This window comes from Engystomops pustulosus, chromosome 1 (genome assembly GCF_040894005.1).
Source record: "Engystomops pustulosus chromosome 1, aEngPut4.maternal, whole genome shotgun sequence".
Classification (NCBI taxonomy): domain Eukaryota; kingdom Metazoa; phylum Chordata; class Amphibia; order Anura; family Leptodactylidae; genus Engystomops; species Engystomops pustulosus.
In genome coordinates, this window is record NC_092411.1 from 144,248,863 (window position 1) to 144,275,511 (window position 26,649).

The 26,649-nt window shown below is 43.8% G+C and overlaps 1 long non-coding RNA gene across 1 annotated transcript; it reads right to left on the reverse strand.

The window, feature by feature from the left end:
* Positions 1-861: 861 nt before the first annotated feature.
* LOC140134763 (uncharacterized) lies at positions 862-26,282 on the reverse strand. Its single transcript, XR_011856401.1, has 5 exons — positions 26,237-26,282; positions 24,349-24,681; positions 20,003-20,161; positions 5,468-5,555; positions 862-1,637 (listed from the first exon to the last, which is right to left on the reverse strand). It is a non-coding gene; the product is annotated as an uncharacterized lncRNA (long non-coding RNA).
* Between the last annotated feature and the right edge of the window lie 367 nt (positions 26,283-26,649).

Sequence of the window (26,649 nt, forward strand, 5' to 3'; positions counted from 1 at the left end):
TTGTGGGATTGAATAGGTAAAAATCATAATTTTTGGTGGATTTATAACAGTTTTTTTTTACGGCGTTCATCGTACGGGTTTAATAATTATTTACTTTTATTCTAAAAGGTTGTTACGGACGCGGTGATACGGGTTTGTGTTATGATTTAGCCTTTTTTTTGCTTTATATGTCTCTTTATATGTTATGGGGCTTATGGGCATTTTTATTGATTTCTTACTTTATTTTTTAGTGAAAAACATTTTTCTTTTACTTATTTACAGTTTCCACCATGGGACATGAACAAGCAATCATCTGATTGCTTGTTCATGATAGTACTCTGCAATACTAATGTATTGCAGGGTATTAGCAGTGTCAGTGTCATGCATAGGCTGACACTGTGCCTTTAAGATGACGTCATCTTACAGGCAGTTCTTACAGGCAACACTGGGATCTAGATCGGACCCCAGAGTTGCCATAGCAACGGACAGCGCCCCCCAAAACGGCGCGGGGGGTGGGAATTGTGGGGGAAAGACCCCCCAAAAGCATGTTAAATGCTGGGTCGCAATGACCGTGGCATTTAACGGGTTGAAAACCCGCAATCTGAGCCCACTCTGACCGCGGGTGTTACACTGGGGTGCCGGATATCAGTCACAGTCGGCACCCCGTGTTTCCCGATGCCGGTTCGGCTCAGATCTTGAGCTAAACCGGCATCAGCTCTGCGTCCGATATATCGGGAAGCGATTAAAGTTTTTCTGTACGGTCTTTCTATAGATGTCTATAGGAGTACAAAAAAACAGCCTACATATGGTGTTTTTCACTTTATTTTTGCAGTGGGTTGCTCAGGAGACCAGGTTACACAGGTGCCAACACACCATATTTTTTTGCGGATACGGACAGATTACGGTGGCATAAGGATAACATTTGTGTGACGCAAGGCCCGTTTTTGTGGCCAGAAAACAGCTGTAAATATGGGACCACCAAATGCATATGGTCGTGTGAATGAGGCCTAACAAATATATTACCACATTACAGTGCGTGGATCTATAAGTAAGTGTCATCGGTTTATCATGCTTCCTTTTGATGGTAGATTTGCTTTCATTTCTGACTGAGCATTGTTGAATTATTTTCTGAGGACAATAACAGGTGTTGTAAAATCATGAAAAGGAAAATTAGCCTCAGAGATGCATTCATATTATTAGAGGTCACAGCAATATACAAATATGTCATTCACAAAAGTGAAAATCTCTTCAGCAAATTGGATTCAACTGTGACTGTCCTTAGAACACCCTGTACCACTACGGGATAAAGAATGAATCTCCAGAATATAATTTTCATGCTTCATACATTTTCAATATGTTAAATTTTTGTGGGTCTATTGTCGTAATAATGTAAAAGAAAGTTTAGCCATCCGTTAAAAGCATTTACAATTCATAAAGTATACAGATAAAAAATACTGTAGAAAATACAAAGAAAGAGTCCCACTTTCTTTTCATTTGTTACTAGCTTCTGCAAAGCCTTTGATAAAGCTCTCAAGGGAGTGCATATGTCAGGATTTCTATTATTTTATTGCCAAGCCATTTGTTTGTTCTTCTATACTTTTGTTCTGTTTCTGCTTTTGGTAGAAGGAGAGTTTAAGAGGTTATTTTCGGTATTTTGTCTGTAAGAACAAGTTCAGAGAATTTTTTAGATATTGTTCGTTGCATCATTCTTTACATATTCTAGTTTTCTCCAGGTGGAATAGTTCTTCATTTTGCAAACAGGCAAAATTGGCATTAAGTATAATAATGTATAAAAATCCAGAGAACGTTTAAGAAATGGGTAATAGATCGTGGCTTACACCAGAAGGACAGCATATAAAGCATATTCATGAATACATCACGTACAGTTGATGGCAACACACAAAACCTATCATTCAGTTTGTTCCTTAAAGTAATAAAGAATTCACAGGAAAACATGTACAGGGATGGCAACCGCAAACCTATTAACTGTGACCTAAATATTTTCACCTGTACTTTGTGACTGTAGTGAAGCAGCACTTGCCTCTGTCCAGTCACTATATAACCATATGTTTATTTTCTTACAATATTTCAATTTTTCCTGTTCATTCTTTATTATTCAAATTGTAAAGAATTATATTTAGAAATGTTAAATGATTCACATTGGTTAATCCCTCAATATGCCCTGAGATGTCTCTGTCAGTATCTACTTTCATTACCCCCATTTTTAGCTACTTGAACAGGAACTGTAATACAAGTGGAGGGTATCATTTATTATATTACTTAAAAAAAATACAATAAAACATGAGTAAGGGCAGCTGCACAGGACACTAAAAACTGAGAAAAAAAGTGCTGCTTGTTTTTAATATGTATTGCACATGGCTGCGATTGATGCATTTTCAAGATCTATACATCCACTCTGTCAAAAGGTAGAGCATGTCCTAGTTAGATCCATTTCACAGCTCCATAAGTCAAGAGGTCAGTGAAAAAACTGTCTTTGGATAGCATTTAAGTTTTTAATTATTTCATAAATTTGTAATGTTTTTTTAAATGATCAGTTGAAAAAGGGCTTAACAAGTTAAAAACTATATAACTCAGGTATCACCATAATTGTATTGAATTATATTGTATAGGTAATACCGTATATACTGGAGTATAAGCTGAGGTACCTAATGTTAACACTAAAATCTGGGAAAATCTGATAACTGCTTACTTTGACAAAAAAGAATCACATAGAAGGTAATCTGTCGTTTCCCTCAAAAAGCTGAGGAATGAGTAGAATTTAAAGTACAGTTGAACAGTGGAAAAGGCGTGTTACATCAGTTACAATTATTTTATTTCTTAAGCCTATATAGCCTGTATAAGCCTAAGGTGGATATGCATTGATCACAACCTCCACCCACTATATAGCTAGTCATCCAGCCCGCCTGCCCATGCCTCCAGTATATAGTCATCCAGCCCATGCCCTCTAGTATATAGCTAGCCACCTCCCTGTCTCCCAGCATATAGCCAACCCATGCCCCTATATAGCCAGCAGACTCCTGCCCCCAGCAATGTAGATCCTTATATAGGCTGCATGGCCGGGCACCCGGGGCCTTTGGCTTGCGAGGGGCACACACATGAAGATCCACCATGAGTATTCCAAAAAAAAGAAATCTATACTCACCCCCACATTCTTCTCCCCAGCCCCCTGGGTTCTTCTTCTCCTTCCGGTCCGGGCGCACACACCATGATGTGGTTGTGTTGCAGCCTTTTGATGTCATAATGTGCGTGTGCAGTAACAGTAGAAGTCAGGGCCACACGGCCGGAAAGAAGCTGCAAGGGGCAGGTGCGGAAATTAAATTAAAGGGTGCCTCTGCTGTGGACATTTTTGTAAAGGGGTCTATTCTGTGGGCATTATACTAAAGGAGGAACTCTGCTGTGGGTACTTCCTTAAAGGGGAGCTCTGCTGTTGACATTTCATTAAAGGGGGCTCTGTTGTGGACATTTCATTAAAGGTGCATCTACTGTGGAAATTTCAATAAAAGCGGGCTCTGCTGTGGGCATTTCATTAAAAGAGGGCTCTGCTGTGGACATTTCATTAAAGGTGTTTCTGTTGTGGACATTTCATTAGAGGGGTATCTACTGTGGACATTTCATTAAAAGCTGGCTCTGCTGTGGACATTTCATTAGAAGGGGGCTCTGCTGTGGACATTTCATTAAAGGGGGTTCTGTTGTGGCTCTGCTGTGGACATTTCATTAGAAGGGGGCTCTGCTGTGGACATTTCATTAAAGGGGGTTCTGTTGTGGACATTTCATTAAAGGGGATCTACTGTGGACATTTCATTAAAAGGGAGCTCTGCTGTGGACATTTCATTAAAGGGGGTCTCTGCTGTGGACATTTCATTAAAGGGGGCTCTGCTGTGGACATTTTATTAAAGGGGGCCCTATTGTGGACATTTTATGAATGAGTTTCTGCTGCTGGACATTTTATTACAGCAGCGGCTGCATTGCCTACCCTAGGGCTTATACTCAAGTCAATAACTTTTCCCAGTTTTTTTATTCTTGTAGTAAAATTAGGAGTCTTGGCTTATACGCGAGTATTTACAGTATGAGGGAGAGTTCAGCTGCAGAGCGCACAGAGCCTAGACCAGCCAGGGGCAGCAGTCAACATCTCCTACACTATCTGGGAGATCTGGTCTGGACGGTAGTCCGGGTGGATGGTTTCATGCAGTTAGGGAACATGTTTGGCTTTCCTAAATAAATGGGTTATAAGAGCATGCTTGAAGTTCATTATTAAATTACTTTTATGAAAAGTACTAGAATCAAAGAAATCTACCATTTGAAAATGGTCATTCTGACTTAAACATACCTTAACATAGCGGTAGGTAAGTTGATGCTGGAGGTTGTCTTGTTTAGGCACAGAAATCAGGAGTTTCATCCAAAAATCGATTAATAAAATATGAAAATGACCCTTTGGCTCTCCTGCGCTCCTCACACAGGGTACTTGGTGCTTGGTCATTAGCATAACTATGTATGCACCTAGCTCTCCCTCCCTGTCTCAATCCACCACGCTCTCCTCCTGGAGGAAGTTTTGCAAGATTACAAGACTTCCAAGTTCGTTTGCACAGACACACTCCAAAGCAGTGGATATAGATATACAGTAGTACTTAAATAGGAACTGTCAGGTCAATAAAACACTTTAGCTGCTCGTTGTAAAAAGCAGCTCCCTAGCCTTCTCCCAGTTATACCATTGTCAAATCTGTAGCTTTATCTGAACATACCGAAAAGCTAGGAAACACTCCAGTATGTAGCGGTCTGATCACCGGACCTAGCTTACAGTGGTCCGTCGTATTCATGAGGGGGCGATCCGAGGCACTGCCCTTTCTTCAGATTCTCTCCCAGGGGGCACCACTCCAATACCGTATGCTGGTGGTGACTGCCAGGCTCGATGCTGCAGTCACCACCTCCTCAGCACCCTCATGAATACCCTGAACTGAGTTAAGCTAGGTCTGACGATCGGACCGCTACATACTGGAGTGTTTTCTAGCTTTTCCGATAAAGCTACAGATTTATCAATGCTATAACTAGGGTAGGGTTAGGGAGCTGCTTACTGTAGAATGAGCAGCTAAAGTGTTTCATTGACCTGACAGGTCCTAACACATATGGGCACCTGTTGGTTTGGATACTGGGGGCCCTAGTCTTGTGAATAGTCCAGAGCCCATGGGACACTTAATCTGCCATTGCCCCCCAGTTTTCAGCTAGCGGCCCCCTGCCCCCCAGCATATAACCATCCAGCCCCCTGCCCCCCATATATAGCCAGCCAGCCCCTGCTCCCAGTATATAGCCAGCCAACCTCTGCTCTCAGTATATAGCCAGCCTTCCGATGTACCCCATTATATGACCAGCCCAGGCCCCCTAGTATATAGCCAGCGGTCCATGCCCTCCAATATATAGCTAGCCCCCAGCCCCAAGTATGCCCTGCCTTTAAAAAAACAAACTCTGTACTCACCTTTCCAAGTGGCTGACATCATGATGTGTGCGACGGCAGCATGCGGGACCCGGAGACGGAGCTGTAGCATCGAAAGGAAGAAGAGGACCTAGAAAGAAGACGAGGGCGTTGGAAAGGTGAGAGTTTGTTTATTTTATAGACTCAAGTATTGGCCGAATTAGGTTTTTTCAATACATTTTTTGTGCTGAAAAGCTCATCTTATACTCGAGTATATACGATATGTTTTTTTTTTACACCAAATAAGGAACAGCAAGAGATTTTAAGTTGTAAATGTAATATCATTTTTTTCATTTTAATTAATTAAATAACAGTTAGTAAAATTTAGTCAGTAGTACAGTTTTGATACCATGTCAGCCACCACAGGGGGTGGTTTCCCCCTGTAGCTGGGGCTCTTAAGGACTAAAAAAAAAACCATTTGCCTGAGACTATATATATTTATATATCAAAATGACCATAACATACGAGGGAAAACATTTATATTGGTCAATTTGAGTTAATTTAGAAATTAACAACAAAACAATAAATAACAAAAAAAATGCCTTTTTCTCACTTTAAACCCCTCCAAAAACTAAAGTGAAAATTTAAAAATCCTTTAACATTACAGACAGTCCCCGGGTTACGTTTGTCAGGTTTGTAAGTCTGTGGACCCTCAGGACCACCGCGGGAGATGGTACTAGCCGACACCTGGGACTGGAGTCTAACTGGCACCTGGTCTTCACCAGAGCCCGGGCGGGGTACCACCAGGTTGTTCCACAGGTGCGACTAGCCCGCGGTGGCACCCAAGGTAGTAATGCAGGAGACAGCCTGTATCCGGGGTGACAGCGGGAGAACAGCACAGGAAGGCACACTAGGACTCACGTTAGGCATCACAGGAGCTGGCACACAGATCAGGATCACGGGAGCACCCATGACTATGTACAAGATGGGTTCCGAAGGTTTGTTCTTAAGTTGAATTTGTATGTAAGTCAAACTGTATATTTTATAATTGTAGTTCGAGGAAAAAATTTTTTTCCTCAGTGGCAATTGGAGTTTCAAAATTTATTGCTGTAATGGGACCAAGGATTATCAATAAAGCTTCATTACAGGCACCATACAGCACCCTGGGACCATAGTAAAGAATCCAGAGAGCTTCACCAGAGGTCACAGTGGGCAGAAGGGTCCGTCTTTAACTATGGGTCACCTGTAAGTTGGGTGTCCTTAAGTAGGGGACCGCCTGATTAAATCATTTTTTTGTGTCATGAAAAAAACTACCATAAAAATGTTTAAGGTAACGAACAAAACAGAAGTTATTGTCCACTATCTATGAATAGCGCTAAAAATGCACTAAAAAGGCCATTAAGGGGTTAAAATAGACAATAAAACAGATAAATATCGTTTACACCAAGAAAGAAAAGGGTCTGACATAGCTCACTTCGCAATTACTCCGCATGTGTAGGATCAGAGCTAAAAAACACCCTTCTTCTCACTATGTTAAAAATTTTGGTAATTTCAAGTTCATTTTCCACAAATTGGAAAAGTCAAAATTGGAAGTTTTAGTTTCAGGAATGCAGAATTTCTAAAAATGTATAGTTGAAGTTTTGGAAATGCATCTTGTGATTCCTACACCCTGGGAACTTGTCTGCTAGTAGCAAAGTGCAGATTTGCCCACATTCAGAGTAGCCTGTTGGTCTAGTTTGGCTGCATAATAATATTTAAACAAGTGGGGGATTGATATTCCACTCATGTTCTTATGGAATTACATAATACCAGGTCTTAATCCTTGGTCGTGTGCTTCCCCTGATGAAGTGGAATATATATTTCCAAAGGGATATTCATTTTTATTACATTTATCCTTCCCACCCGGGAGATCATAGAATTATTCTAAGCATCGAAATTGGACCATAACTGTTTGATTATTGGGGTGTAGTTTTCAAAAAATTATTCCCGGCCGTGAACACTGTAACAGAAAATAGCACCCAAATATCTGAATCAACACTTTTTCACAAATGTACCGGAAAAAATGACTCTTGACATGGGTCCGTACACCAAAGTATGAAAAAGTTTTTGGCCCCAGAATTGACAAATAGGCAAATTTTGTTTTGTACAAAAGATTACATTTTTTTAAAAAATACTAAAACATAAGAAAACCTATATAAATTTGGTATCACTGTGATCGTACCGACCCAAATAATTAAGAGGAAGTGTCATTTGCAGCACAGAATGATAGCCATAAAAAAGAGCCTAAACGAAAAACGGCAAACGTGTCAATTTAACCGCTCTTGGAGTTTTTTTTCCAGCTTGCAAGCATATTGCATGGAAAATTAAATGGCACCACTAAAAGAACAATTTGTCCCACAAATAACGAGCCCATATTTATCTCTGAAAAATAAAAAATTATGGCTTTTTGAGTGAGGTAGATAGATAAAACTTAAAGGAAACCTACCACTTCGGGTAGGGCTTATAAGCTGGACATGCCGTGCACCAGCTCAGGGTGAGCTGGTGCCGGCGCTTATCTCCGTTATGTTTTTAAACAGTTTGAAAGTGTTTTAACAGTTTATTAATGTTTATATCCTCACTATCTTCCCCGCACCGGGGTCCGCGCTCGGCGCACCATGCGCGCTACCACTTCCTATTCAGATGCACGCACGGTCGCGCGCATGGTGCGCCGAGCGCGGACCCCGGTGCGGGGAAGCTAGTAAGGATATAAACATTAATAAACTGTTGAAACACTTTCAAACTGTTTAAAAACATAACGGAGATAAGCGCTGGCACCAGCTCACCCTGAGCTGGTGCACGGCATGTCCAGCTTATAAGCAATACCCAAAGTGGTAGGTTTCCTTTAACTTTTAATAATATTACAATAGAAAGCACAAATAAGCCATGCTCTAATAACAATATCACATAGTGTAATATGTCCTAGTGAAATGGTTCAGCTCAGGTGGACACAACAAAACTTTTTGTTATACCTAAATATGATGTGACCTCAAGCAGGCAGTTATTTATCGCCAGTCAGAACAAAAACTCATATTAGGTCAACAACATGTAACAAAACTTGAGGGTAATGGAAATTACATATATATCGCATTAGGGAAAAGAGAGAGAGGGGTAAATAAGATAGGTTCGGTCTCACCCCTCTTCATCCAAATATCCTAATATGAGGTTTTTTTTATCTATCTAAGGCATTGTGCTACACTATTTGACTCTACTCTGATGCCGTAATTCATAACTAGTCTACCGCTGTTGGCTCACTGGCTGGTGGCGTGGTTTTGAATGGTAGCTTCTTCCTTTTTGAATGAGGGGAGTAAAAAACGTTTCTGTCAACAGAAATTGACCTAATAAACCACTACCAGTTGTCAAATAGCTGAACACCTTCCAGATCATGTTTCTCTCATGGCCCAGTGTGGTGGCATCACTCAGAAAATCAAATTTGAAGTGAGATGTAAAATGGTTGTATAAAGTCATGGAATCACCGAAATCAAGCTCTCTCTTCCTCAGAAAGGCTTCCACTGCAATTGATGATCCTTTATCCAGAGACATCACTAACCAGATCTCATGTAGTGTGACATGCTAAGTAATCTACTAGGCCAGTGTCATAAACCAAAGCCAATCTTGAACTAGAATAAAATAAAAGAATTTTAGTGGTATGCTCTAAAAACACATAAAATATATGACACTTCCTAATGTGCCATTCTGCCACTGTGGAAATATAAAATAGTGTGCTCCTCATCACCAATGCCTATCAATCTGGCAATCTATGTAGTATGGACAAAGTTCAAATAAATGCAGGTGATGCACAATGTCAATTACAGATGAGGCGTTCAAAGTTCCTCACCTTGACTTCAGTGTTAAGCTCTCCGCCTCCTCAACTTATACAACCAATTTACCTCTCACTTCCAAGTTGATTTTCTGTATGATGTCACTACACTGGATCATAAAGAAACTTAAACAGGAAGGTGTTATGCTACCTGACAATATACTAGCAGTGGTTTATTAGGCCGATTTCTAATGACAGGTTCCCTTTAAAAAAAAAAGGCTGAATCCTGTTAGGGTTAAGCAGTGCTTTATTTGGTCTCCATGGACCCCAAAGGCTTTGCAGAGCTAAGAAATAGGTCAGGAGTATATCATGATCTGGGTAAACAGTGTATAAATCCAGACTGGTCTAAGATAGATACAACAGAGGCATAGGTTGGCAAAAAAATCTATCTGCTATGTGCTATATATGTGCTATGTGCTAGAGTGAAATAAGAACAACCCCTACGAATACCATGGTGTTTCCGCCATATATCCACCAATCCTAAGTCATGCAATGCTGACTGTACCAGTACTTTTGGTGTCAATCTGTCTAGTCCTGAGTTCGACCTATACATGGTGGGGGACATGGCAAAATTCAAATCAGCCATCCAGAAAACTCTGTCAATGGTCAGGCCTGCTAGTCCAACAATAAGCTGGAATGTTCGGACAGGGTCTTCCAGGAGGGCAGGGAAGGGGAAGGGCGTGAGAGTTAATCATGGCTATATTAAAGCCATGAAGTTCACATGTAAGGATAAGGAAGCAGCTATGGGTGTCAGTTATTAAAGACTGCACTTGTAAGAATGTAGCAGCAATAGCACTCCTCAGTGCTTTTTGGGGGTGATGGAAGAAAAAAATAAGGGGTGAGATTAAAACAGAAAAATAGTAACAACTGCTACAGAATGGTGGTCTGCAGCCATAAACAATTAAGGCAACCAGGTGAGGCAGACTTAGAATCAGTCATCCATTGAGTCCTGGGATGTAGGACAGCAAGTGTCCCATGCCAACACAGAACGTGAGGACTCGCAACAATAGAACGGTGAGTAACATCAGGAATTTATCTTGGACAAGTTCAAAGAAATCAGTCCACAGCTTCTAATGGTGTTGGAGTATTAGCAGGCAAGGGGTGCACCTGATGACTTGCCACCAGGAGCTTGAAGAGCATTGCGGCAAGGAAGGCGTGTCCTCTAGCGAAATTCATTCAGTTTCTAAGAGAGTCCTGCCCTCCGCCAGATTGCTTACAGCTGTTGATTCAGTAGATGAAACTGTAGCAAAAAGGTGAAACCCCGGCGGTTGCGAATGTCCACACTCTCGAGTGTTTGAATGAGTGGATGCAGAGATCCTCCCTTGAGAATGGAACAAGGTGCGCATATAGCTGTACCAATGCTGAAACTCCAGAAAGTTGCACCAGGTTTTGGGCAACATGCAGTATTTGTTTTCTCATTTCAGAATAGGCAATCTTGAGAACAATGTCTCTTGGTAGTGAAGGGTTTATGGTTTCGTAAAAGCCATATAAACGCAATCCATTTGAAGGTCACTTGCTCTACTTGGCAAAATGCGAGCAAAAAAGTTAATGGCAGCCTTACATAGATTGGTGATGGACTCTGGGAGACCTTTGATTTGGAGATTGCCCCCTTGATATGATTCGACAGGTCTTTATGTTTTGCTGCCAATAAAATTACCTGGTATTGGAGAGAGTCTAACTTAGTTTTCTTTGGCTCAGTTTGTGTATCGGATTTGATCAAACTATCTGGATTCCTGGAGTGAGGCCATGTCATCTAGGGGTGCTGAGGCAGAGGGCCAGTCTGGAGTGCCATCTAGAGTTGAGAACGCATGGGTCTTAGCAAATAAGACAGTGATAAGGCCTCTTTGAGGTGTCTCTGCTATTTTGGATGACCTTCCTTGCCTTTGGAATAATAGGCAAATGTCTTAGACTGGGACTCGCTGGTGCTTCTTGTAGCTGGATTCGGGCAGCAATGGACAGGGAGCCTAAGGGGACATATTCATCATCTCAAGAGCCACCACATATGTGCCTCTACTTGCTGGCACAGGAAACCTGTCACCACACTTTCCCACATACAGCTAGTGAAAGATATCGACCAATTAACTGACACCTTTCTTTTAGCTGAAAAATGTTTCCCTTACATCCCCATAAATCAACTTTATCTATCTTTCTCTGTCTCTCTTTCTATGTCTGTCTGTCTCTCTGTCTGTCTCTATATTTGTCTGTCTGAGCTCATATTAATGACCTGTGGCAAAATAGAAGCTGAGCTGTGATTGGTTGCTAACTGCCACAGCAACCATCAGACAATGGCTAGGTTACTGTATATGGTGGTTAATAAGTGTATGAAAGCGCAGTATGAAAAATTTGGACTCAAAACAGAGTATATGACATTCCCTGAGTCACGGGCAGAGGTCGCACTAACATTTCTCCAGAAGGGCAATCATACTCCTCACACCATTTTGAGGAGTATTTTTAGGTGAGGAGGAGTATGAAATTTTCAGTAATACATATACATAAATCTTAGGCATATATTTATGTATGAATATGATTGCAACCAGTGTTTTGTGTGCTTAAATAGCCAATTTAGACCAGACTATGGCTGACGCCCAAGACCTCCTTCCCCCACTTTACAGACCATGGCTGATGCCCCAGAGCCCCACTTTTAGAGACCACTGCTGACACCCAAGCCCTCCCTGTCCAGACCGCGTCTGACGCCCCAGACCCCCCACTTTTCCAGACCAGGGATGATACCCCAACCCCCATGTCCATAAGCCCCCTGTCCATGGCTGATGCCCCAGACCCCTTTTCCAGACCATGGCTGACACATCTCCATCCAGACCATGGCTGACTCCCCAGACCCCCCCTTCCTTTTCCAGACCACGGCTGACACCTTTGCCTCCCCTGTCCAGACCTTGGCTAACACCCAAGCCCCCCCTGTCCAGACCTCAGTTCACACCCCAGACCTCCCCCAACCCTGTCCAGACCATGGCTGAAACCCCAGACCCCTCAAACCCCCCCATCCAGACCATGGCTGAAGCCCAAGAACCCCCTCCCCCCCATCCAGACCATGGTTGACACCCAAGACCCCCTCTGTCAAGATCATAGATGATGCCCCAGCACCCCCCTCCAGACCATGGATGACCCCAGAACACCCTGACCACGCATGGGTGGTAAAGCTGGTCACGTGGACCTGATTGCCGACAGCACTGGCCACTAGAGCTGATCGGTCACAATGTCTGCATTCTGGTTCTACCGCGAGTCCGGGACCCAAACAGCCAAACAACAATGCAGCAAATTGAAGCCTCTTGCATCTAGCTGTGACTATGATTGGCCAGAAATGCCAAAAATCAATATGGGATAATACTGCAAAGAGTAATACTGCATGTGGATGCCTCTATGACGCTTGTGGAGGGGTTAATGTGATCTCTGGTGATGGGGAGCAGCTATGCAAAATATTGCTGTTTGTAAACGCAATAGTCCATATTCCTTTAGCAGATATACATACACACACATACATACACATAGCTGTGTCCCATATTATAGCAGTAAGAGTCAAGAACAAGGAGGAAGGGCAATGCAGTAACCACTGAATATGCCAGGCCTCATTGGACTCACTTCAGGTGAGTTGCATATACATTTACAAACTGAATTTTTAACATTCCAGCCATGGAAAGGAACCATTTAGTGATAAGAGCAATGCTTTTTAATCATAGTTTTTAATGAAGTATTTATTTTGGGTGGGTTGATTTACATGGTAGGTTCTCTTTAAAGAATTTTGAATAGGCTTCTCATCGAGTAATAAAATTCACAGGCATTTAAAAGAGGGCTATTCCCTATTTATAGCTGGTAAATAGTTAATGAGCACATCTCCAATTTTCTGAGTAGATAATATTTCTAAGAGAGCTTTTGCCATTAAATTATCACCAGATCTTGGTAACAACTAAAGATGAGCTGGCCCGAAGGAGATGGGCGAATCAATTCTAACGAATCGGAATTCCAGGAAAACTTGGATTCGACACGAATCCTAAGTTTATGATGATTCGTGGGAACAAAGTTTTTTTCCCCTCTATTTAGCAAAATGGGCGCGAGCACAACGTGTTACATGGGGCATGGGAAGAAGAAAGGTACATCCCTCTATGACATGTGCAGACCTGCAAGCCAATCAGCGACCGGCATGCTTATGTGATGTCATAGCCCTATAAAAACAGGCAGATATTTCCAATCTCGTCATTTCTCACTGCATGTGCTGTCTCTAGCGTCTAGCTGTTTGTAAACAGTAGTTGCTGGAGTGGTTTTGGCTACAATTCCAGGGTGTCCATTTTGGGGGATTTTTATACCCCAAATTTCAGTACTTTTTTGTTGCTGAAGTTTATAGCAAGAATTCTGTGTAAAATCCACATAGTTGCTGGAGTGATTTTGGCTCCAATTCCAGGGTGTCCATTTTGGGGGATCTGTATACCCCAAATTGCAGTTCTTTTTTGTTGCTGAAGTTACTAGCAAGAAATCTGTGTAAAATCCACATAGTTGCTGGGTTGATTTTGGCTCCAATTCCAGGATGTCCATCTTGGGGGATCTCTATACCCCAAATTTCAGGGGTTTTTGTTGCTGAAGTTAATAGCAAGGAAGTGTAAAGTCCACATAGTTGATTAACCAATATGTCAGACAGAGAGGTGGCAGGTGAAGCAGGCAAAGGTCGCAGCGCATTAAGGGGATGTCGCAGCGGAGGTGACTCTGTGAGGCCAGAACTGCCGGTGTCATCTAGCGGCAGTGTGTTGATAAACAACCCAAAGGTTCTTGATTGGTTGACCAGGTCATCCACTTCTTCCCAAATGACATCTGACAACCCCAGCCAAGACTCTGTGGGTTCGACAGATACAACCCTTAGTTGGCATAGCCCAGGAGCAGGTCAGTGGCCCTTATCTGTCCTCAACCAGCCTCTGTCCTGTTCATTTCCCTTAGTGAGTGATCTACTAGCTGGTCTGGGCTCACCGCCACTATACAGCGAGGATGAACTATTTGAGGACAGTCAGCAGCTGCTTGGCAGTGAAGAGGTGGAGCAGACATCCGCTGCTTTGTGCAGTAGGCGGAAAAGTAGAGATGTGGAGAGTGGCACAGGAGGTTATGTAACACTTGCAAGTAGTCAGGCTGTGCATACTGAGACCGTTGAGGAGAATAGTAGTGATAGGGAAACATAAATCGATGATGATGTAGCCGATCGTACTTGGGAGCCGGGTGAAGCAAGGGCTTCATCATCATCGTCAGGAGAAGAGGGTGTCAGCTTGTGCCTCATATTTTAAAATATGGGAAATTCTCCTCATCCTGCTTCTTGTTTTTGCAGGCCTACATTAACCCCTGAGCTAAAGTGATGAGTTCAGGGCTATAACTTTCCAGAAAAGCAATGGCACTTTCATGTTTATCCATCATTAGAAAAAAAGATTTGTCCCATAGACATCTTCTATTGATCTTAGCAATTCTACCCTTAATATAACCAATGAAAAATACAGGCAAAGACATAATATTTTCAGTGAAATTTTAATGAATGATACATGTGACTTCTGTAATCTTCAGGAAAGAATTTTTTAAAATTCAAATCAATGTAAATTCAAATTTAAATTTAAAATTTCAACTTCAAATTAATTTCAAACTTCAAATTAAAAATTTTCAATTCCATATTTGAATAACTTTAGCTATGTCAGGATTCGGGGTCAGTGGATCCTCTGGACCACCGTGGGAGGTGGTACTAACCAACACCTGGGACCGGAGTCTAAGTGGCAACTGGTCTGCACCAAAGCCCGCGGCAAAGCAGGATGGTCTTGCTGCGGCAGGGTACCACCAGGTCGTCCACAGGTGCGACTAGCCCGTGGTGGCAGCCGAGGTCTAGGTACTTTAGCGGAAGACAGTCTTGTGGTCATGTCCAGGCACAGGGTCAGGGCAGGTGGCGGAGATGCATTGTCAAGTGCAATCTTGGGTTCAGCAACGGGAGGTCCAGGCAGATGGGAATGGGAACACAGGCACACGGGACAAGAGAACACAGGAAAGCAGAAACGCAGGACACTGGAATTCAGGAGCAGGAATACATGGGAGCAGGAACACACGGGAGCATGAAAACATGGGAGCAGGAACACTTGGGAGCAGGATACACGGGAACACACAGGAGACACAGGAATGCAGGAATCCCACTAGGGAGCTGGTGGCTGTGAGGCTGTGAGGCATAAAGATCTGGCGGGGAATGCGGGAAGTGGCCAGCTTTTATAAAATTCCTGGAAATGGCCAGCACCAATTAGTGGTGTACTGGCCCTATAAATCTTCAAGCGGGGCTGCGCGCCGCTGAATCCTGAGCAGGAGCGTGGAGAGGTAAGGCAGTACGAGGGGGTAGATGGGGGCCACGGAATTTCCGGGGACCGGAGCGAGACACAGGTGTATCCATGACCCGAGACGTGGGTCGGGGGGGCACCCGTGACAGTACCCCCCATTTGGCCTCTCTCTCTTCTTGGTTTGGAGGAACCTCTGTAGGAGGCCACGGTCCAAGATATTGTCCTCGGGCTCCCAAGATCTCTCTTCAGGCCTGAACGCCTTCCAGTCTACAAGGAATAACCGCTTCCCTCTCACTGTCTTCATGTCCAGAACCTCCTTTACCTTAAAGACATCAGTGGAGTCCGCCTCAGGAGCCAGAAGAGGAGATTGCCGAGAGAAGCGGTTCAAGATGACAGGCTTCAGGGGAGAGACGTGGAAGAAGTTTGGGATGCGCATAGTGGGAGGAAAGCGGAGTTTATAAGCCATGGGATTTAAGCGTTTTATCACCTAGAATGGCCCCAGAAAACGTGGACCAAGCTTGTAGCTGGGAATCTTCAAGTGGACTTATCTGGATGATAACCACACCTTGTCATCCAGAGATAAAACTGGAGGAGGCCTACGCTTCCTATCAGCTTGTGCCTTGGTGCGGACTGACGCCTGAAGCAGAGACTGACATGTCTGTTCTCAGATCAATTTGAGGTTCTGCATCAATTCTTCCACCGCAGGGACATCTGAGAGCACAGACAGAGGAAGCGGTGGGCATGGAATTCGTCCAGACAATAAAGAATGAAGCAGCACTAGCAGACTCAGAATCCAAAGAGTTGTAGGAGAACTCTGCCAACGGTAAGAGGGAGGACTAGTCGTCCTGACGAGCAGAGACAAAGTGACGAAGGTAACAGCCCAGAGTTTGGTTGACTCTCTCTACTTGCCCATTAGTCTGGGGATGATATGCAGAGGAGAAGTTCTTGGGGTGTTAGCTGGGTTTCACCCACCTGCAAGTATTTTTCGGTAGCATACGTAGGTGACGGCAGAGGAGATTTCTGGAAAACCGGTGCCAGACGAGAAAAATGTCGGACTCTGGGTTGTGCTAGTTCAAATTCTGTTCTTCCTTGCATTCAGAGAAGTGAATGTCTATCCGAGTAGCCAAGGAAATTAGACCATTCAGGGTAGACGGTAGACAGGGTGTCTTTGATCTGACTAGACAGTCCTTATTTAAAGGTAGCAATCAAGGCTGCTTCATTACATGACATTCTGAAGCCGGAATACAGAATTGCACCGCATAGTCTCCCATGGAGGAGTCCCCTTGGGACAAGTTCAGAAGGGCACTCTCAGCAGAAGACGCCCGGGCTGGTTCCTCAAAGCTGGTCCATAGTTCAGCAAAGAAAGCAGTAATGTCTGCTGTAACTGGGTCACCCTTGTTCTAGAGGGGTGTGGTCCAGGCCAAGGCTCTTCCAGAGAGAAGACTGACCACGAAAGCCACTTTCGACTGTTCAGTTACGAACTGTGTAGGCATTAGTTCAATATCCAAGTAGCAATGGGTAATAAAGCCTCTGCAAGACTTCACATCCCCATCATATTTGGAAGGCATAGAGAGCCTCAGCCTAGGTTCTGTGGAAGGTAGACAAACCGGGCTAGCAGAACCGCGGGAACTTAACGTGATTGCTGGGAGGACAAAAGCCGCTGTAGAATGGCGGTGGCTTCTCCCAGCTGCTGACTTTTTACTGCAATAAGCTGTGAATGCTGGGTCACGATGGCATGGAAACCACCGTGGGAGGTAATACTAGCGGACACATGGGACCGGAGTCTGATCATTACCAGAGCCCGCCACAAAGCAGGATGGTCTTGATACAGCAGGGTACCACCAGGTAATTCCACAGGTGCGACTAGCCCGCGGTAGCAGCCGAGGTCGAGGTACCTTAGCGGAAGACAATCTTGTGGACAGGTCCAAGCACAGGGTCAGGGGAGGCGGAGGAGGTGCAATGTCAAGTCCAATCCAGTGTCCAGGGTCAGCAACGGGAGGTCCAGGCAGATGAGAACGGGAATGCAGGACACGGGAACTCAGGAGTAGGAACACACTGGAGCAGGAACACACGGGAGCAGGATACAAGGGAATACACAGGAACGCAGGAGACACAGGAACGCAGGAATATCACTAGGGAGCTTTTTCTAAGACTGTGAGGCACAAAGGGAATGCAGGAAGTGACCGACTTTAATAAAATTCCTGGAAATGGCCAGCACCAATTAGCGGTGTGCTGGCCCTTTAAATCTTCGAGCGCTGCCCCGTGCACACCTTAGGTGGCGCTGCTGAATCCTGAGCTGGAGCGTGGAGAGGTAAGGCAGTACGGGGGAGGATGGGGCCATGGAGGTGCCAGGGACCAGATCGAGACACTGGTGTACCCGCGTCCCGAGATGTAGGGGGACAACGCGGGGACAACCGTCACAAATTACAGTGAGAGGAAGGGTCATGGTTATGTGAGGAGAACACCTGGAGGGCCAACTGTGGTTGTTTACTGGGTTGCTGATACTCCCATAGGCCAATATGACAAAGAGTCTACCAGAAGTACAAGGACGCCATCCAAGGAGAACAGTTTGAGAATGATGAACTGGGTCTGAACACCTGTAACACCATTAACCGGTGTGACATAATTTTTCAAAAATTACATTTAATTAATTCCATGGTTTTTCTTGGCTGCAAGCACAATGTGTTACATGGGGCAGAGAACTCTGGGAAGAAGAAAGGACCACCGTGTCCATGTCAAATCAACATAGTTGATGGAGTGATTTTTGCTCAAGGTCCACGGTGTCAGTTTTTGGGTTCTGTATTCCCCAAATATGGAGTACTTAATGAGCAGCTTCCTTCACCCACCTAGTGAGGAGGGTAGCCGCCACTAGCAGCGGCAGGACATGGGACAGACACTGCACCAGAACTCTACCACCCCAAGTAGAGGATCCCCTGGACTACTGGTCAGCCAAACTTGATGTGTTTGCATTAGAGAAGACGTCCTGCCCGGCCAGTAGCCTCGTTACCCCAAGGAGAACCCGCTTGTCCACCCGTGATGTGGAGAGACTGACCTTTGTCAAGATGAATCAGGCGTGGATCGGCCAGGATTTCAACACTGCAATGCCTTATGCATCAGATTAGATCAGCCATGACGCCTCTCGTAAACTTTGAGAAATTAGACTGGATTCTAACTACCTGCCTCAGCCACTATTCTGATGTTGCCGTCCGCCTGATGCCACATCTGCCTGTTGCACCATCTGCCTCCCACCATCTTTACCAGAGACTGGAATTGTCACCCACCTCCACACTCTGTCATTGTGCCACTTTCTGAGACCTCCTGCTGCTGCAACCTCCACAATTTGTCATTGTGCCACACTGTGGCCTGCCATGTTGCTGCCGCCTACATAATTTGCCATTGTGCTACTCTGCGGCCAACTCATGCTGCTGCCAACTGACCGCTGTCTCCATGGAACACCCTGTGATTTCCATAATGCTGTTTTCACCCTCCACTACTCTATGACATCGCCACTATGTTTGGTTTTCCCCTTCATTTCACCTGTCAGAAGGAATGAAAAGGAGTGGAGTGGATACAAAACACAGAGGATATGCAAATATCCCATTTACTGGTCATCTCTGTTTTGGATCAACTCCTGTTTGTTTTTGGCTTTAGCAATACTGATGATGGATTATTGACCGATTAACAGATGAAAAGAAGGGCAAAATGAACTGTGGCATCAGTGCAAAATTACTGCCGACACCCTCTCCACTCCTTTGGGGGGTTTCTACATGTATCAGGGTTTAACAGAACAGGTTCTGTCGTAATCTATGGAATCATCTGATGTCAGTGTAAAAAGAGTGCACTCTTTGATGTTATAGTGGGATCTTGGCCCTCAACTCAGTCCTTTCAAGCTGGCACAGATGTTACCTTGTCAGGCTGCATTCCTGCTTCACTTATTTGGTCACGTTGGCCCCTGTAAGTGCCCATGGAATGGAAAAGTGAAGCAACTCTAAGAGCGGCGGCATGTGCATGTCATACTAAAACACAGCATTGTTTGCAAACCAAACTACGCTCCCTACGCATATTCGAGCATGGCACAACAATTTTGAAAAATTCACCCATCTCTAGTTCCCGAACCCGATGTCAAATCCGGGTTCAGCATTCGGGCTGTACCCCGCCAATGAGCATTTGATAACTCCAAAATTTATGTTCTGTGTATTTTTTTTCCTGTACCCTGGCTTGTGATGTCACTGAGAGGGGAATATTCACATGCTAATGTGGCCTGTCCCACCCCTCAGTCAGGTACATTTTGTAAGTGGTTTGTTATTAAAGGGGTTATCCAGTGACAAAGATTGACCTCACTATACCTTATCACCCCACACTCATCACTTCACTAATTCAGTGTCAATAAATCCCCTTTTCAAGAAATCAAAGTCATTCATGTGCCTTGGCATCTCCTTCTACACTTACAGTTTCCACAGAAACGACCTGTATACTTTCTCTGCTCTCCATTCAGGCATGTGCTGTTATCTCCTTATTCCCTGCTGTGGGGGTGTGGCTGTCCGTTCCTCTTTGTGAAGAAGCTATGCTGACCAGGGGGATTGTGGGAGATGTAATCTCGGCAGTGAGCTGTGAAGTGAAGGAAAAGAAAGTTTACAGCCCAGGGTTGTGATGTAAGGGTGTAACTATATTTTTTATATGTGATGTATAAGTGTAACTATATTTTTTGTAAAAAGAAATGGCCAGTTTAAAAAAAAAGTACATATAGGGACCAGAGAACTCCTTTAAACCTTATTACTCTCAACTAATAATTGCTGCAGTATTACAGCTGCCCCCAACCAGTTAGGTACCTACATATCACCCAATATCAGACATAAGCTACACCCAGCAGTGGAGTTGTTATAATAATAATCTTTATTTATATAGCGCCATCAAATTATGTAGCATTTTACAGATTCTGGGGAACATATACAAATAAAATAACAGTCACATGAAACAATAGGTGTGAGGGCTCTCACAGTCTATGAGGATGATGGGGGTGACAAAAAAAGGTATAAGGGCTTATACCAGCCATTTTTATAAGGGCATGGAATAAAAATAATTTAATAAATAAAAATGCTGCTACCATCAGCTGCCATCTTATATACAAAGTCAGTGGGACTGCACATAAGCTTTTTACGGATAACAGACAGGTGGGATTACCCAGACTTGGTTAATAAAGAGTTAAAGTTGCAATGTTATTTAGTAAGGTTCCTGGAGGGGTAGGTACCGTCCCAAATTTGGAGGTAGGGTCAAACCCCTGACCCTATCCTGTTAGTGAATACTCCTAATTATGCTTCATGTCCATGTTATTTGAGTAGATATGATTTTCCTCCAAGACAAATGCCAAAATCCCCCTTCATACTAAATAGTCTTCTCTATTTGTGGGTTACAATGAACCCCAACAAAGGTTTCATGGCTGCCTAGCCCTAACGTGTAATGAGGATTAGGACGCAGGAGAGACAGGTGAACAAAAATAACAAAATAAGGCAATATTTTGTGATATTACCACAGTGTTCAATACTCAATTTCCCCAGTTTTTGTAAATGTATTTTGAAATTTTCTATTCCAATATTCATACATATATGTCACCATATAGGTTGTATCACCATACAGGGCTTCAAAATCAAAATTTTTTTTGTTAAATGGGTGTTGAGTTGTGGTCATTGGGGGTCATTTACTAAGGGCCCGATTTGCGTTTTCCCGACGTGTTACCCGAATATTTCCGATGCATGCGCCGGAAATCGGGGGGCGTGGCCAAACGAAAACCCGACGTATTCGGAAAAACCGCTGCATTTAAAAACGGAAAATGTGTCGCGGAGCTTGCACTTACCTTCACTAAGCCGGCCTCGGTGTATTCCAGTGCGTTCCGATGCTCTTCAGCGCAGCAGCGCCACCTGGTGGACGGCGGAGGAACTGCCTTAGTGAATCCTGGCTGGACCCGAATCCACCACAGAGAAGGCGCCGCTGGATCGCGAATGGGCCGGGTAAGTAAATCTGCCCCATTCTCTTTTTAAACGTGAGTCCATGAAAAGCAGCTACCAAAATTTTAACATGGTCTGCTGCCATGTTACTTGTAATGTATGCTAGGGATTTGCCTCGCTTACCAAGCCATACATGATTACTACTAGGGACACCTTGACTTACCTGTTAACATTGGCATTAGCTTGCTGTTATTCTCATGATAGCTGGACATATCTATATTTTGTTTATCCGTTTTGGGGTTGGTTAGGGTTTACCTTACCCATTCAGGTGGTGTTATGTTGTTTTACATATTTTGGTATAAACAACATGGTATGTAATTGTATGTGATTTTGTGCTATTGTCTGCATTTGGTTTTGTGTACTAATAAAGCTATTTGTATTTTGTAATATAACCTCAGTGACGCACTACTTTTCTTTGTTGCATACATCTATTTTTAGTGCGTTAACTACTCTCTAGCTAGTCCACATAGTGGTTGTGCAAGGTTCTGCTTTTTGATTGTGCATTAGATCCAGAGTATGGAGATGCACAGGAGAAATCCTGAATGTAGTTGTGAAAAGAGCGGATGGTAATAGAGTAAAGTTGAAGGTCCTGTGAGAAACCGAGATTATGTGTGGGGCAGTATTGCCTGCTCAAAGATATATGGAGGGGACATTTTGTGGACGGCTTTGTAGGTCATGGTTAGTATTTTAAATTGAATTAAATGTGCAATGAGTAACCAGTGGAGAGACTGTCAGAAGGGAGAGGCAGAGGATAATCGAGGAGGCAGCTCGATTAGCTGGGCGGCAGAGTTTAGGATAGATTGGAGGGGTGTTAGAGAGTTAGCTGGGAGACGACAGAGAACAGTGTTGCAGTAGTCCAAGCAAGGGATGATGAGGGCATGGACTAGTAATTTTGTAAACTCTGGATCGAGGTAGGGTCGAATGCAAGATATGTTCTTGAGTTGGAGGCGGCAGGTTGTAGTAAGAGACTGGATGTGAGGCTTAAAGGATAAGGCAGAGTTTAGGTACCGGAGAGAGTGTGGAGCCATGAATTGAGCCAGTTAGGTCTGGTGAGGGGGATGTGTTAGGTGGAGGAAAGATTATGAGTTCTGTTTTGTCCATGTTAAGTTTTAGAAAACGGGAAGTGAAAAAGGAGGATATGGCTGACTGACACTTTGGAATTGAAATATAGATGTGTGTCATCTGCATATGAACACACACAATCCGGCTCTCAGATACAGACATCCACTTGTGTATTAAAATCTGTATCTGAGAGCCGGATCATCTGTATTATGTTTAACTCCAAAAGAGGCTGGAGAAACCGCACTCAATCGATCCACTTGGGAGTCTGCACTCCAGGTAAGCTGTGTAACTGGTTGTTTGCTGTGGACATCTGCATATGAATGATATTGGAAGCATTGTGACTTAATTAGGTGTCCCAGGCCAGAGGTGTAGAGGTGGTGGATGACCAATAACCTGATTTATACAACTTAATACTGATGATTCCCTTACTTCTTTATTGTATTAAGGGAGTTACAGTATAGTTGTTCAGATCATTGGACAAATATAGGGTGCATATTTTGTAATTCTATTAGTATATCACGTCTGGCCAATTAGGAAGTGCACTTGGCGTTTCCCTTTTATATCTATATGGCCCTAATGCATGTTACCACTGTAATCCTGAGCACTATGATATACTAGTTACTTTACATGTGTCTTGCGAGCTGGCGTTTCTCAGTATGGCCACTGTCAGCCGAAACTGCCAGCATCCAAAACGGCTATTGTACTTTAGCCAGTGTTAGCCAATTTGCCTGCTTATATATATGTAGGCTGTTGTGATAGATCAGCCTTCCTAAGCCTGTACGGACCAATAGTGGATAGCAGATGCAATCAGCATTGGCAGCATCATGTATCCACGACGATTGGTTACGATGCACTCCTGTGCTATCACACAACCCCGAACATGTGACCAGAGGCATCACTGGCGTCACGCTGCAGGGTGCGCCATGCAAACAAGAGGCAGCTGTAAGTGCCGGAGTGTAGATCGGTACCGGGTCTACGAGTGGTGAATGAAGGGGCGCGTGATACTCTATTGTGTATTCACCCCAGCAACACACAGGGGCAAGTATCTCTGTAGGACCACATAGGGATCAGGAACGGGGTGGTGGATAACCCTGCACTTGTGTTTAACTACTTTTGTACACCCAAGGGGACACACTTACATTTAAGTGGTCACTGAATTTGAGACTTTAGCATTTCTACCGCTGTCCCTCTGATGAATCCGATGGAGGAGGAAACATGTCAAGGAGGGGAGGTGCGGGGTGTCTAGCATAGGGCATACAATTTGGTACTGTCCTTGTAAGGGTGGGAGATCTTTTTTGGGTGATAGGGTCAGCATCACGTGTTGTCACTTCCTGTCCTATCACATACAGGTATGGTTTTGCTAACTCTATAGCATGTGATCTCCCAGCTGTACACGTACTGAGCATCAAGAAAACATAACCACAGGGCTGGCAGGATTGTCGTCATAACTGGTACCTCACATCAGAACCGGTAAGACTACTGTTTTTGACTACCTACCGATTAGATGATTGTACAAATGACGACACTTGCAGCCGGTTGAGCTGCATGGTATGTTTTTTTATTCCCCTGTTGGTGTCATAGATACACTATGGTTTTAGATGCTCACTGCAATTTAGTGAGCTGTAGGATATATTCACTTGCGATTTGGCAATTCCATTTGTGCTAGGACTTAAAACAAAAATCTCTAAAATGGGCAGAAAACCAGCAACATAATGGGGCACATTTACTTACCCGATCCCTGCGCGATGCCCGAGGTGCATTGTCCGACGAGGATGAAGTCTGCCCCGATTCAATAAGATTGTGTGCCCGAGATCCTGCAGGTGTCGCTTCCCCGCTGAGGTCCGCCGGACTTCACCTTCTTCTCGGGGTATGTGAGTGCATGTCTTGTGTCACATAAAAGTCGGCACGATTGCGCCAATTCGATTGCGTGCGCCAAAAACCCCTGTTAAATGTGGCACAAAACAGAAATTGTCGGGAAGCCCGACGGAAATTTGGTCCGCAGACTCCTAGTAAATATGCCCCAATGTTTTTAACTTCTCCTTCACATTTAGGATGGTTTGGTGTCTGTAAAACAAAAAAAAAATGATGTACAATTTTTTTACATTTAATTATAGAACATTTTGTATTGTACATAGAGTAACACAAATCTATTTTATGTGTTAAATTGCATTCAGGCTAATGTATAATATATACACTATGTGTACAATGAAAATGTACTGTACCCGTAATGTGTATGTTTTACCACTGGCATTACCTTCAACAGCTGTCTTTTTTCATATAACATGTTTCTTACAGGAAACAAGTGCAAAAAAATATTTGCCTTTCTCCATTTGAACTGATTTCAAAGTCTCTCCTTGTCTATGAGACCTTTCATTTTTGCTTTTAGTGGTAATGAATTCTTCTGACCAAATGTCACAACATGTTCTTACAAATGCTTTTTTTTAGAGGATACTTGTTACTTTGTTCTTTAAGTTCTGTATTTGAAAGTTTAGTTATTGTATTTAACAGAATTCTATTCCAACAGGATTTATTTATAATACAGTAAACTTCTCAACTTCTAATACTCTGGCCTAGATGGGCTTGGATTTTTCAACCCTCATTGTGTTTCATGTATAGTCGCTGTTCGTTTCCTTGCTTTAAATTATACATTTTATGGTGAAAGAATTCCAAAATAGGTGTTTACCTCCTATTAAAATAAGGATGAAAGACAATATTGGCTGGGTTACCATAGTAACTGCTGCTGTAATATGTACACCCTTGACAATGATATCCAAGTGAAGAAAAAAGCCATTAAAGACTTAGGCCTGTTACACACTCACAGGGCGTGCTGCCCGGAATGCATGGCCCGAACGCTGTAAACCGGGACTGAACTGACATGCTGAGTTCAGTTCCGGTTTTCAGTGTTCGGGCCGAGCTATCTGGGCAGCATGCGTTGCGAGTTTGATGCAAGTCCACAGGTGAAACAGGTGAATGTGTCTGTTGTGAGAGTTGTGGAAACAGTATAGACTATCATTTTACAATGTTTTTGTCATTCCCCTATATGGAAGTTATGGAAACATGAAGGAATAAAGGTACTTTGCTTTTTCGGGAACTAAAACCACTTCAGCGTCAATATAGTGCTCTTCTTTTGGAAAACAAATACTAAATTGTAAAAGAAAATATCATACCTATATAGTTACTTAATATTCTAGCGTATTATGTAGACTAATCTTATATATAAGATTGGCATAACATTTGCTTTGCGCCAATCTCTTGACATAGTGCCCATCACTGCAGAATGTAATGAACAGAGACACAGCAATAACTAAGTCAAGGTCTCTAAGAACACTAGCAGTGGCGTAACGTCCGCAGTCGCAGTGGTCGCCATTGAGGCCAGGGCTATCACTAATGCCTCTGTCTCCTGTGGCCCTGGCCCCCCCTGTCATGCATTGCCAGTTATTAAATGATTCCGGGCGGGCGGGGGCGTGTGCCAGCCGCAGCAGGTACGTACTTGTGCCCTGTGCCGGCACATGCACCATGACCCCACGTCCCCATGACTGCCGGCCGACACATCCATCCTCCCAACAGCCAGCACTTCCCCGTGATCGCAGGGGGCACATCCAATTTACTGCAGCCTCACTTGTCCCGGTCCGCTCCGGGTTCCCCCCTTCCGATCCAGGCTCCGGCTTCCTTCGACTCCCCTCCCTCCCCCCCTCAGCTCTGGTCCCCGCCCCCCTCGGCTCCAGTCACCCCACCTCCCTTGGCTCCGGTCAGCGCCCCCCCTCCACCCGGCTCCAGTAGCCCCCACCCACCGCTGAACCTGCCAGAACCGTAAAAGAAGAAAAGAAGAAGTTAACTTCTATGTATATATAAGTATGTATAGATGTGTATATTTGCTTTATGTATGTGTAGTGTGTGTATATGCCGTATATACTGTTTGTATTTGTGTATTTGCTGTATGTTTACTCATTATGTGTGTAGATGTTGAATTGACTGTATGTGTGTGTATATATGCTGTATGTATATGCAGTATTTCTGATATTTATCAGGGCT